The sequence below is a fragment of the Pleurodeles waltl genome, chromosome 3_2 (assembly GCF_031143425.1).
Source record: "Pleurodeles waltl isolate 20211129_DDA chromosome 3_2, aPleWal1.hap1.20221129, whole genome shotgun sequence".
Classification (NCBI taxonomy): domain Eukaryota; kingdom Metazoa; phylum Chordata; class Amphibia; order Caudata; family Salamandridae; genus Pleurodeles; species Pleurodeles waltl.
The window spans coordinates 176,343,682-176,357,949 of record NC_090441.1 but is presented as its reverse complement, the minus strand read 5'-3'; positions in this window follow the sequence as shown (position 1 = coordinate 176,357,949).

Genomic DNA, 14,268 nt, shown 5'->3' with positions numbered 1-14,268 from the left:
AGACAGTTCAAGTAGTGGGAGTAGCAAATAGGTACCTGACAAACCCAATCACTGATCCAGTGCAAGTCAGAATTGGTAACTATCAAGGGTCACATAACTTTGTGGTGTGTTACTCAAGCCCGATATCACTATTAGGGAGAGACCTATTGTGCAAATTGGGGTGTTCAAATGATGGGATTAAAATTCAGACAAACAGTGATGGGGAAGAAGAGGACAGTGTAGAGGGGGATGAAGCGGAAACTGTCGATGAGGATTATCCCCTGATTACTCTTTACCCAAGGCTTACTGAAGCAGATATTCCTGCTGAGTTACAGGAAACAGTCGGAAAGGAAGTGTGGGATATGACAGGGAAAGAAGTAGGATTGGTCAGAGGAGTAGAACCAGTAAAAGTGACTGTAAAACCAAATGTAACTTTTCACCAGACCCCACAATACCATATGGTGGAAGACACCCTCATGAAAGTCACCCAACTCATTGATGAGTTTGAAAAACAGGGAGTACTAAAAGAAGTGTTAAGCAGTCCATGCAATTCACCAATTATGGGACTGATAAAACCGAGTGGAAAGGTCCGGATTGTTCAGGATTTGAGGAAGATAAATGACATAATAGTCAAATGTTGTCCTGTAGTACCAAATCCAGCTGTGATAATGTTTCAAGTTCCCTGTGATGCTGAGTGGTTCTCAGTCATCGACTTGTCACGAGCATTCTTTTCTGTGCCTCTTCATGAGGACAGCCAATTTCTCTTTTGTTTCAAATTCCTATACAGGGTCTACAGTTGGTGTCGAATTCCTCAAGGGTTTTCGGAGTCACCATCAATTTTCAATCAGATTCTAAAGAAAGATTTGGAATCGTTGGAATTACCATTTGAATCAACCTTGGTGCAGTACATTGATGATTTGCTAATCGCATCCAAGACAGAAAGTGACTGTACAGCTGATACCATTGCCCTATTGAACCATTTGGGAAGGAACGGATACAAAGTGTCCCCTTCAAAATTACAATTCTGCCAGAAGAAAGTGAAATATTTGGGTCACCAGATAGAGAAAGGGTCACGAAGAATTATGAAAGAAAGAATAACAAGTGTACTTCAAATGAGTCCACCGAAGACGAGGAGAGAGGTGAGAAAGTTTTTGGGAATGGTGAGCTATTGTCGCCAATGGATTCCCAATTTCTCAACTCTAGCAAAACCATTACTGAAACTGACCCAGAAACATGCACAGGATGAAATAGAGCTGAAAGGAGATGAGATGAAAGAATGCATGTGCAGGGCTCCAGCTTTAGGTATGCCTGACTACACAAAGCCTTTCACATTGTTTTGTCATGAACGTGATGCATGTTCCTTGTCTGTCTTGACTCAAGCCCATGGTGGCGTAAACAGACCAGTAGCATATTTTTCAGCTACTTTGGATCCGGTCGCAGCAGCACTGCCAGGGTGCTTGTGTGCCGTAGCAGCAGTTGGTATCAGTTTAAATCAAAGTGAAGGAATAGTGATGGGACATCCTTTAACAGTCATGGTCCCTCACTCAGTCGAGATACTTTTGACTCGTTCCCGAACACAGCACATGACTGGTGCTAGGCTTACAAGGTACGAGACAATAATTCTGGGATCACCTAATGTGCAGCTGAAAAGGTGCACTACGTTGAATCCAGCAACCTTGTTTCCCAGTGAAAATGTCGAAATTGAGAACGCTGAAGACATCGAGCACGACTGTCTTCAGGTGACTGAATTTTGTACAAAACCAAGACCTGATATCAAAGATACCCGATTGGAAGAAAATGATCAAGTTATTTTTGTTGATGGTTCTTGTTTAAGAGATGCACTAGGAATATTGAAAGCAGGATATGCTGTATGTACAATAACAGGTGTTCTGGAAGCATCTTGGCTTCAAGGAGTTTACTCTGCACAGGTAGCGGAACTGGTGGCGCTTACTAGAGCTTGCCAACTTTCCGCATTGATGAAAGTCACCATTTACACTGACAGTCAGTACGGATTTGGAATAGTACATGACTTTGGACAATTGTGGTCACAGAGAGGCTTCATGACCTCTTTAGGATCACCGGTGAAAAATGGTGAAAGAATAAGAGAATTGTTACATGCCATCCAGTTACCAGGAGAAGTAGCAGTGGTAAAATGCAGTGCACATTCAAAATCACAGGATTACATTTCTTTGGGAAATGGATATGCAGATCAAGTCGCAAGGTTTTGCGCATTGAACTGCATATTGCTCAGAGATGAATGGAACTCGATAAATGAGCCAGAACTTGAAGCAAGGGAAGCTTTTGCTCTAAAGGTTGTAGATACAATGGATGAATTGAAGTCCTTACAGAACGATGTTAGTGAAGATGAGAAACTCTCATGGACCAAATTGCAATGTGTAAAGAAACTAGATGATTTGTGGGTTTCAAGTGAAGGGAAATTGCTTCTGCCAAACAGTCTGTTGACGCAATTGGCCAGATTCTACCATGGACAGGCTCATCTTGGAAGGGACGCCATGGTCAGATTATTTCAAACTGATTGGTTTAACCCCAAATTCCGTCAAGTTGCTGAAGCAGTTTGCCATCGTTGTGTCATTTGTCAACAAATGAACGCAGGAAAGGGGACAGTAGTAAATTTGAGTCACATTGGGAGAGCAGTAGGTCCATTCAGCAGGATGCAAATGGATTTTATTGAAATGCCTGTGCATGGAGGCCTGAAGTATGTGTTGGTGATTGTGTGTATTTTTAGTCACTGGATTGAAGCATACCCTACACGCAGAAATGACAGTCTCACAGTTGCAAAATTACTCTTGAGAGAACTAATACCACGTTTCGGATTCCCGATCTCCTTAGAATCAGATAGGGGAAGTCACTTCAATAACGAAGTAATAAAATTACTTTGTGCAGCACTGAACATTGAGCAAAAGTTGCATTGTAGCTACCGCCCTGAAGCCTCAGGTCTAGTGGAGCAAATGAATGGCACATTGAAATCGAGGATGGCGAAAATATGTGCTTCAACAAACTTGAAATGGCCTGATGCATTGCCCTTGGTGTTAATGTCAATGAGAAACACCCCTGATAGAAAGACTGGACTGTCCCCGCACGAGATTCTCATGGGCAGAGCCATGAGACTTCCAGCAGTTCCTGCAAATGCTCTGTTGAATATTACAGATGATATGGTGTTGGACTACTGCAAAGGTCTAGCTGATGTGGTGCGCTCTTTTTCTCACCAGGTGGAGACAACCACCTTGCCACCGATCCAAGGTCCAGGACACGCCCTGAAAGCAGGTGACTGGGTCGTGATAAAGAAACACGTGAGAAAATCGTGTTTGGAACCCCGTTGGAAAGGACCTTTCCAAGTGATTCTGACAACTACTACCGCTGTGAAGTGTGCGGGGTTCCCAACTGGATTCACGCCAGTCACACGAAAAGGGTGACGTGCCCAACAGAAGAGGAAGTTGAGGCACTGAAATCGCCAGTGTCTGACAAGAGAGTACTAGGCACCGAGACAGAACAACGAGAACCTGGAGGCGAACAGGTAGAAATAGAGGAAGGAGAGATATTTTCTGAGGAAGAAACAACCGATCCATTTGAGGAGGACCAAGGAGAAGCCTCAGAAAGTGACGAAGGTCCTGAAGACGACAAAGAGCCTGAGACCAGTGAAGGAGACAAAAGGCCTGAAACAGGTGAAGGAGCAGGAGAGCCTGATCAGAGGAAGGCTTTCTCAGAAACAGACGATACAGGAAAGGAAAAGGAAAACCTGATTGCTCTCCTAGAGAGAGGAGACAAGACAGGACAGAGTGAAAGTGTTCAAACCCTTCCAGAAGTGGTTGCAGGTCCATCAGGCGAAAATAGTGCAAAACGAAGACAAAGCATATCGCCAGTAAAGTTAAGGATCAGAGAAACATTAAGCGAAAGTGAAGGACCAAAGTTGAAAGAGAAAAGAAAAGAAGTGTCTGTTGAAACAGCAATACCAAGTGAAGAGAAAGACTCATCCAAGGAAGAAAGCACTGGCGAAAGAGAATCAAAGGGAGATGCAAAATTGAAAAGAAAAAGAATACCGAGCAGAAGGTATTCCGGTCCGGAGTGGGCATACATAGCCGCTAACGATTGGTCAGACGAATTCGTATCCCTCAGTCTCGAGAACGAAGAGGCAGAACTTCACTTTGGCACTTGAGGAGTAAAGCTCCATGAACTTTACCGAATAAGACATTGATAACCTGATTGACTTTTAAACCGGCTAAGACATTGCTAAACTTGATTGACTCTGAAACCGATTTTGAGACAAAGCTGCTAAACCGATAAAAGACGAAGCTGCTAAAGAAAACTGTGTGAACATTAAACTCGTTCAGCTTTGTATATATCTGCAAATCCGATTTGATAAAAGTGTCTTCAACTTTCTGATTCTATACAGATCATGACAGGCTGCACTACACAGGGGCATAAAATGAAGTGTTGTAAATACATGTGTATAGGTCTAATAACTGCATGCGTACTAATCATGGTAGCAATAGTTCTTGGAATGCATGGAAAGGATGAGAAAGGGACGAATGCTGCTTTTACTTCTAGACCTACTACTACTACTGAACTAACAGCTTTAAAGAGACTCGAACAAGACGAAAGACATCTGCATGATAAAAAGGAACTTTCGTCTAATGTTTTCTATTGTTTGCTGAGTGAGTATGTTGAAACCATGGATGCGAAAGATTGTTATGTATGCACACAAATACCTACCTCAGTAGTGGAAGGGGTGACATATCATAGCATGCCTCTTACGTACGGAATTACATGTAGTTTAATAACGTCCAGATTTTATGGTCAGGAGTATATTCACTACTTTTATTCAAATTATGATGTTACATTTGCATATGTCCCCATAATCGAGTACCTGAGTAAAGTAGCTAGGGATTATTATATAAAATTGATGAGGGGCTTCTTTGAGCCATTGTCACCTTTTCACACAGCTCACGTACATAGAGAGAACCTTACATGCTTGCTTTCACCGATGGAGATAAGCTTTTTAGATAACACTGACGATAGGAGGAAAGAGGTGAAGGAGGAATTAGAAAGGGAATTACATAAAAGGACATCTGTGGATAACTATGCTTTTGCCGCGATAAAGACACAAGGGAAAATAGCTTTAGATACATTACACGTAGGGAGATTCTGTATACATAGACATAAATCATATTATGACACAGTCTTTGGAACCAGTGACTGTAAACATACGTTTTTGTTTCAACCTAAATGGATGTTCATGCTGAATGGACAAGACCCAGTTATTCCAGTGGTATATTACATTTGTGGACTTAACGCCTATTATCGTCTTCCTAAAGGATGGTATGGGAGATGTTATTTGGGAATAATATTCCCAAAGGTATATCAACTGGACGACTTAAAGAAATTTCCAAAGCTGTCTGAATCACATCATGTTCGGAAGAGGGAGACAGCTTCTGGTGTGGTAGGAGATATATTTGGAGCAATGATTCCTTCAGTGGGAGTCATATTGAATTCAATCAAAATACGAAAGTTGTCTACTATTGTGGATAACATGCTGACAAAATTCTCAGGAGCTATAATCCTGATGGATGCTGAACTTGCTGCAGAAAGAGCTATGACTCTTCAAAATCGGCTTGCCTTAGACATTCTTTTAGCAAAGGATGGCGGCGTTTGCAAAATGCTTGGTACATGTCACTGTTGTACATATATACCAGACAGCAGTGGGCAAATTAGAAAGATGCTTACAAACTTAACTAAAGAAAGTACAGATTAGACGGAATTAAAAGAACCAGGAGTATGGGAGAAGGTTGAAAAAGGATTTGCTTCGGTGGGAAATTGGCTCAGCAACGTTTGGAACGGATTATTATTGAAAATAATAAAAGGGATATTAATAATATTCATTTGTTTATTAGGCATTTGGGGAACATGGAAAGCTATCAAAATGTTGAAAGCAAGGAACAAAAGGAAAAGAGAAGAGAAATAGAAAACAAAATAGTAGAAATATACAGAGAAAAATCAAAGGGAATCAAAAGAAAGAGGGAATTGACTGAAGTGACAAATTATTAGGACAGAATTTTAATGGAATAAAACTTGTGGGAAGATTTGATGTGATGACATAATTAGTCATCAGAGGAGGGATTGATGACGCAGAAAAAGAGGGTCCAACATATATTCATATATCATGTAACCAAAATCATATAATGTAGTGTGATTTTAGTAAAGAAAATAATGCACGAGGGAAATTGTGCCCTCGGAGTAGTTCGCCAATATTATAAACGTGTTTTATTAATCATGAAGAATTGAAAATTGTAGTAATCCGTCATAATTGCAAATGTGTGCCCTGATTTCTTGTTGAAACTGTTTTATGCTTAGCTTAAATTTAGTACAGGCTTTGGCCTAGTTGCCTAGTCTCAAATTCTAACTGCGTGGCTTTTCCTTGAACTAATGAAACATATATTCTTGCTTAAAGTTGTATTTTTCCAGCAGAGATGACTAATACACTTATCTCCAAGGTCTCGTACTAGGCCAGTTTCATCCCCTTTGAAGCAAGGTCAGTCTCTGCAGGTGCGGACAATGAGGGTACAGATACCAAATTAATTGGCAAGCCATGTTGCAACTTGTGCTCCAAGGCTCCAAGGACAATGTATGCATAAATGAGTACTAGTAGAAAGACATTTTTCATTGGTCAATTTGAAGCCACCCTATGAACCCTCCAATGGAAGACCCTGCAGAATTTGAAATGTTTCTTACTTAAACCCACTGGACAAAGAGAAGTCAGCCATTTTCCTTGATGCCATATTTGAAGCCAAATGCCAGACGCCATCTTAGACGACATCTTGATGCCCTTTTCTCTATTACTGAGAAAGAGAATTTGAGAATTCTCACTCTAGAGACTTTAACTTTAAATTGCCCCGTCTTGCCCATGCAGTAATTTTGCCCCATTCTCCTTGCTGCTGCAAGGAAACTTGCCCTTATCTTTGCCCCCTTTGAAATTCTGCCCCATGCTGATCGAACCGGTACCTGAAGGACAAAGACTTTCTTGAATGCTGATTGTAATTGGTAATTATGAAAGGATAATTGTATTATGCATTGTGTTTTTCCTTTTAGGTACCAACTGCTATTTTTAGGGCCCAAGCTAGAAGTTTTCCAAATTTGTGTTGACTAAATTCGTTTTGCATGAAGCCCCACATGCCAATGCTAATTAGAGGTTAGTCGAGGTATGCACTTGATGCACCATGTTGAATTGAAATCTTGTCATGCTGACCGATGTATGAAATTAGTCAAATTCAGTTGCTTATATTAGTGATTTGTATTGCCATAACTGAATGTATTATTATTCAGATTTTGCGTAGATTGCATTTCTTCCGCCGCTATGGACAGCTAGTAATGTTCGTATACATATATCATTTGATTTTGAGACTTATATACATTGTGCTAGCTTTGTTAATATAGGGAAATAAATTCACTAACTTTTAATAAACTGGTGTGGTTATTCATGACTGAAAGGTCATGGTGCGTCGAAATACCAATTGTTATTGATTCCTAATGTGTTATTTCGATCTATTAATTGAGTATTGGTTATCGGATGCAATAGTTATTGATTATTCACTTAAGTGACCCGACTATTCAAGGATGAGGAGAGCCCAACTCGGCTAAAAGGTTCACCGACCTCCAACGTGTCCAGGTACAGGTAATTTATAAGGGCTGGACGCGTTATCAGTAGATGGTAGCAGAGATTGATGGTTTCGCTCTTTGGGACCCCATCCGAGCAATAGACGGAGTTGGGTTAGAATTTTCTTTGATAAAACAAGTTGGAGAGATGATGATGCCCTAAGTCTCCAATGACTTTCCCGGGATCTCGGAGCTTGTGAATGGAGGACATGGAGGTGTAAGAATGTTTTTGGCGTTTCTAGTGACGGTATGAGTGAAGTTAGGGTTTTTGCGCTTGCACAGCTTATTGCCGCAGATGAATTGAGAAGTTTGCGAGGATTTAAGGGGGGTTACAGACTCCAGTTGAAGCTTTAGAGGAGTGTGACTCCAAAGTGTGAGAGTAGGGAAGTTGTTGAACTTCACATGTGTGTAGCGCTTTGTGCAGGAAAAATTGCCCACGTGGTTGTTGATGTTGCGACGGGCCCTGCGAGGTCAAGAGACTCCGGAGTATGTTGAAAAGTGTATGAGACACTTGATTGATGTTGTAATCTGTTCGGTTTAGTAGGTTGATCGGGCGTGGTCAACAAGTCGGTGTGAATATTGAGGCATGAAAGAACATTTTCGACTTTGAGATTTGACTAATTCTAAAGAATTCTAGAATAGTTCATTGATCAGTTGAGAGTAAAGTCTGCGGGTCAAATTTTACTTGCAAAAGTGGGAGACCGAGAAAGATGGAATAACTGCCGAGGCTAGTGAAAAATCCCTAAGGTTTCTGAAGCGATTGTATTACCCTTCCTGTAGTAAACCGACAGATTTGTTTTCTTCTTTTTGGTTAGTGCTCGCGATATATTGCAGAAATTAGTTTTGAGTGAAGCTGAATGAAGGAGGACAAGGCGCAGGACTTTGTCAGCCGCAGTGTGTGAGTGTGATGTCACTAGGAGCCGCGCTGGGATAGGTTGGTTGGTGAGAAGGGTCGCGCACGGATTGGACGCAGTCCGTGAAGCGCAATTGGTGGGGAAAGGCAAGCGAAGAGTATTCCGGGAATTAAAGTAACTTATTGATTACTTAATTTTGAAAAATAAAAGACGGAAATATTAAATTTGTCAAAGCATTTAAGAGTGCCATGAGGGGAGATGTTTACATTAAAGCAAATGTAGGAGAAGAAACACCGCCTGAGGGTTCACCAGCTTACATCGTGATTGAAGAAAAGGGTGTTGCACCATGTCTTTGGTTAAAGCAATGGTGCAAATTAACAGAGAAGCATGGAAGTGTAGCGTTCCCTATCCATGGGTCGTTTAACCTAAGGGTTTTGGAGAATTTAAGATTCGCGCTATACGACATGAAAGTACCTCCAAGGCCAGCACAGTTTGAGGCACTAGCAATTTGGGAGCTAATAGCTAGAAACCAACAACAAAAGAAATTTGAGACAAGAATAAGAAAAGTAGAAAAGACACTAGCGGATGCTAGATGGGATAGCACACACAAGCTTTGGTGATCAGACGTACTACAGGGAATTAAATTGTTTCCAGCAATCACTGATGAAGCAGAGACGGAAGGAAGGAAAGCTACCTATAAAACAAACAGGAGTCAGTCCAGAGATAGAGAGAACAACAGAAACTCAAAAAGGTCAGACGAGTCAGACGATGAGGAGTTTATTATACAATTGCTGAATGATCGCCCGCCACCATATGTGGAAAGCGAAAAAGGATCAAGCATTAGTACTGCCCCTCCAGAACCAACACAGGGTAATGTAACACCGAATTTGAGAATATCACAAAGGCAGAACGGTCCCGATATGCCTTTTTCACCACAAATACCACAAGTCCAGAGAATATATCCTGACGTGCCTAGATTGAACCCTATCGATACTTATCAGCCGCAGGTTCAAAGACACTGCTGTGATGACCATAACTTGGGAACAACTTCTGGCTTAGGGGCTCAGGGAGGACAGAGTTACCAAAGACCGACATTGATTCAAGCCGAATCAACACAATTTTTGATGCCTCAAAAGCAGGTACAAGAAGTGCTGAGGCACACTCGAGTAACAGAGGGCCAGTTAGGTATGCCAGCATTGATGAACCATAATGTGGGGATTAACATGCCACAGAATTCAGGGAACAGACAGAATCCAGATGCAATATCTCTGCCTATCACTGTGGGTCCGCCAGTACCACTGTATATACTGGCAAACGCATGCGACCAAGGGGTAATGACACAAAGTGAGACAGGGAGAAGATGCATAGGAAACACTCCAGAAACAACTCCGATAGCAACACTGACAAATGGATCTGGGTCCTTGTCGGGATTTAGTCCAATTCCAATTTGTGCTCCGTCGACAGTGGTAAGGTCAAGCCCACCATTATTAATACCGTTAACCTCAAAGACTGAAACATTACAGCAACCTTCAGTAGCAGTTGATGTAAGTGCTACACTGATGGGACTGAACGCGCAACAGCTAACACAATGGTTCAACAGTCTGAACTCCCCACAGAGTACATCCAGTGGGAAGGGAGAGGAATACCTGAATAAAATAAGATTGGGCATGGAGGCAGATGAACTAGTGGAGGGAACAATGGGTCTGAACAGGTTAGAATCATACACAGAAGAAGAGCTGAGGTACATGTGCCCTAGGATTACAAGAGAAGTGAGCAGCATACATAAGAAGTTGCAAGAAATTGCAGACAGAAACGAGATTGACATAGGTAAGACTAAACATTTGAGCAGAAGTTACAGGCTAGACTTTGAGACCAAAGATTTTGAACACATGAGGTTGGCAGGGATGAAAACGCACCTTAAGGAGATACTGCAGAGCGCGCAGGTCTGGAGATGCCTAGATAAGTGGGAAAGCAGGTGGGTTAAGAAAAAGGACAAAAAGAAGGAAAGTACCCCAGATCGGAACAAGAAGGCACAACCAAATGACGATCTGATAACCATGTTGCCGATGAGAGAGACGGCAGGGTGAAAACTTGTAAATTTTCCCTTCTCACAGGTGCGATATTCAATCCTTCACGGATGATTTCCCTAAATTAAGAGAGAAACCGATCGAATGGTATCAACAAACAGATAGATTTGTGAAAACTCGCAAAATGTCTCTGGGAAGACCTGAATACCTTGTTTGAAATTGTGGTTCTGGCAGATTTATGGGAAGACTGTAAAAGGGCTGTAGGTTGGCCGACGAGTGAACCAGAAAGAGATAGGGACACAGGTGCACCATCGCCTACGGTAATGAGTTTATACCATAAGGTGATCGATCACTTGAAAACCACGGTTGCGTCGAAAAACGTGGATTGGCAGAGGATTGACAGAACAGCACAAGAGGCTAAAGAGTCGATACATGCGTACTATGAGAGATTGTTGAAAGCGTTTAAAAATTACAGTGGCACGGAAACGATTGAGGCAATGGACATGCTCCATTTCGTGTTGATTTGTGGAAGGGCTGAGACCCGAGGTCAGTCAGATGATTAAAATGCATTTGATTTGTTGGCAGTCAAAATCAATCGATGAAGTGTTGAACTATGCAAAATACTGCAGTGATGAGATTGAGACAAAACAGAAAAGGTTGAAGGAAAAGGTGATGGTGATGCAGCTTAGAGCAGCTCAGACAGGTTTGCAAGGTTTTCAACAACAGATGCCGCAGCAGCAACAGGAGGGAAATGCTATGTTTCAGCTGCAGATGAGAGGCAGAGGCAGAGGTCGAGGAGGTTTTGTGAATAATGGTCCTGACATAAATACCGTTATGATTCCAAATGGTATACAGGCAATGAAGAAGGTGATGCCATGTCACATGTGCGGAATCGCCGGGCATTGGAAACGGGAGTGCCCAATGATGGTGCAGGAAGGTGTAGGTCAGCAAAACAATGATGTCAATGCATTTCAGAATATGAGAGGGCCAAAATTGAGGGGTCCAAACCCAAATTTTCAGAATACTATGAATCAGATGCAGGGTTTACAACCCATACAACCGCAGCAGGTGCAAATGCCCCGTGCACAAATGGCACAGTTGCAGCCAATGCAACAGCAGTTTCCCATGGTACCTAATCAGCAAATGCAAATACCCTTAGCACCAATGAATCAGCAACAAGTAATGCTTCCCCAACAGGTCATGGGTCAAGGAATGAATCAAAATGATACAGTACACCAATCCCATTACACAGTGAGAATGGAATAAACGATGTATGGGAGAGTGAAAGTTCAGATGAGGAGGGAAATTGTATGCTTGCAGCATCTTTGGAAGTTGATCAAAAGGGTCCGTATGTGGAAGGAAGAGTTATGGGTCATCGCGTTTCATTCTTGGTTGACACGGGAGGTACACGCTCCACTGTTAGGAGCACTGAGGTACCAAATTTGCCACTTTCAGGGAAGACAGTTCAAGTAGTGGGAGTAGCAAATAGGTACCTGACAAACCCAATCACTGATCCAGTGCAAGTCAGAATTGGTAACTATCAAGGGTCACATAACTTTGTGGTGTGTTACTCAAGCCCGATATCACTATTAGGGAGAGACCTATTGTGCAAATTGGGGTGTTCAAATGATGGGATTAAAATTCAGACAAACAGTGATGGGGAAGAAGAGGACAGTGTAGAGGGGGATGAAGCAGAAACTGTCGATGAGGATTATCCCCTGATTACTCTTTACCCAAGGCTTACTGAAGCAGATATTCCTGCTGAGTTACAGGAAACAGTCGGAAAGGAAGTGTGGGATATGAAAAGGAAAGAAGTAGGATTGGTCAGAGGAGTAGAACCAGTAAAAGTGACTGTAAAACCAAATGTAACTTTTCACCAGACCCCACAATACCATATGGTGGAAGACACCCTCATGAAAGTCACCCAACTCATTGATGAGTTTGAAAAACAGGGAGTACTAAAAGAAGTGTTAAGCAGTCCATGCAATTCACCAATTATGGGACTGATAAAACCGAGTGGAAAGGTCCGGATTGTTCAGGATTTGAGGAAGATAAATGACATAATAGTCAAATGTTGTCCTGTAGTACCAAATCCAGCTGTGATAATGTTTCAAGTTCCCTGTGATGCTGAGTGGTTCTCAGTCATCGACTTGTCACGAGCATTCTTTTCTGTGCCTCTTCATGAGGACAGCCAATTTCTCTTTTGTTTCAAATTCCTATACAGGGTCTACAGTTGGTGTCGAATTCCTCAAGGGTTTTCGGAGTCACCATCAATTTTCAATCAGATTCTAAAGAAAGATTTGGAATCGTTGGAATTACCATTTGAATCAACCTTGGTGCAGTACATTGATGATTTGCTAATCGCATCCAAGACAGAAAGTGACTGTACAGCTGATACCATTGCCCTATTGAACCATTTGGGAAGGAACGGATACAAAGTGTCCCCTTCAAAATTACAATTCTGCCAGAAGAAAGTGAAATATTTGGGTCACCAGATAGAGAAAGGGTCACGAAGAATAATGAAAGAAAGAATAACAAGTGTACTTCAAATGAGTCCACCGAAGACGAGGAGAGAGGTGAGAAAGTTTTTGGGAATGGTGAGCTATTGTCGCCAATGGATTCCCAATTTCTCAACTCTAGCAAAACCATTACTGAAACTGACCCAGAAACATGCACAGGATGAAATAGAGCTGAAAGGAGATGAGATGAAAGAATGCATGTGCAGGGCTCCAGCTTTAGGTATGCCTGACTACACAAAGCCTTTCACATTGTTTTGTCATGAACGTGATGCATGTTCCTTGTCTGTCTTGACTCAAGCCCATGGTGGCGTAAACAGACCAGTAGCATATTTTTCAGCTACTTTGGATCCGGTCGCAGCAGCACTGCCAGGGTGCTTGTGTGCCGTAGCAGCAGTTGGTATCAGTTTAAATCAAAGTGAAGGAATAGTGATGGGACATCCTTTAACAGTCATGGTCCCTCACTCAGTCGAGATACTTTTGACTCGTTCCCGAACACAGCACATGACTGGTGCTAGGCTTACAAGGTACGAGACAATAATTCTGGGATCACCTAATGTGCAGCTGAAAAGGTGCACTACGTTGAATCCAGCAACCTTGTTTCCCAGTGAAAATGTCGAAATTGAGAACGCTGAAGACATCGAGCACGACTGTCTTCAGGTGACTGAATTTTGTACAAAACCAAGACCTGATATCAAAGATACCCGATTGGAAGAAAATGATCAAGTTATTTTTGTTGATGGTTCTTGTTTAAGAGATGCACTAGGAATATTGAAAGCAGGATATGCTGTATGTACAATAACAGGTGTTCTGGAAGCATCTTGGCTTCAAGGAGTTTACTCTGCACAGGTAGCGGAACTGGTGGCGCTTACTAGAGCTTGCCAACTTTCCGCATTGATGAAAGTCACCATTTACACTGACAGTCAGTACGGATTTGGAATAGTACATGACTTTGGACAATTGTGGTCACAGAGAGGCTTCATGACCTCTTCAGGATCACCGGTGAAAAATGGTGAAAGAATAAGAGGATTGTTACATGCCATCCAGTTACCAGGAGAAGTAGCAGTGGTAAAATGCAGTGCACATTCAAAATCACAGGATTACATTTCTTTGGGAAATGGATATGCAGATCAAGTCGCAAGGTTTTGCGCATTGAACTGCATATTGCTCAGAGATGAATGGAACTCGATAAATGAGCCAGAACTTGAAGGAAGGGAAGCTTTT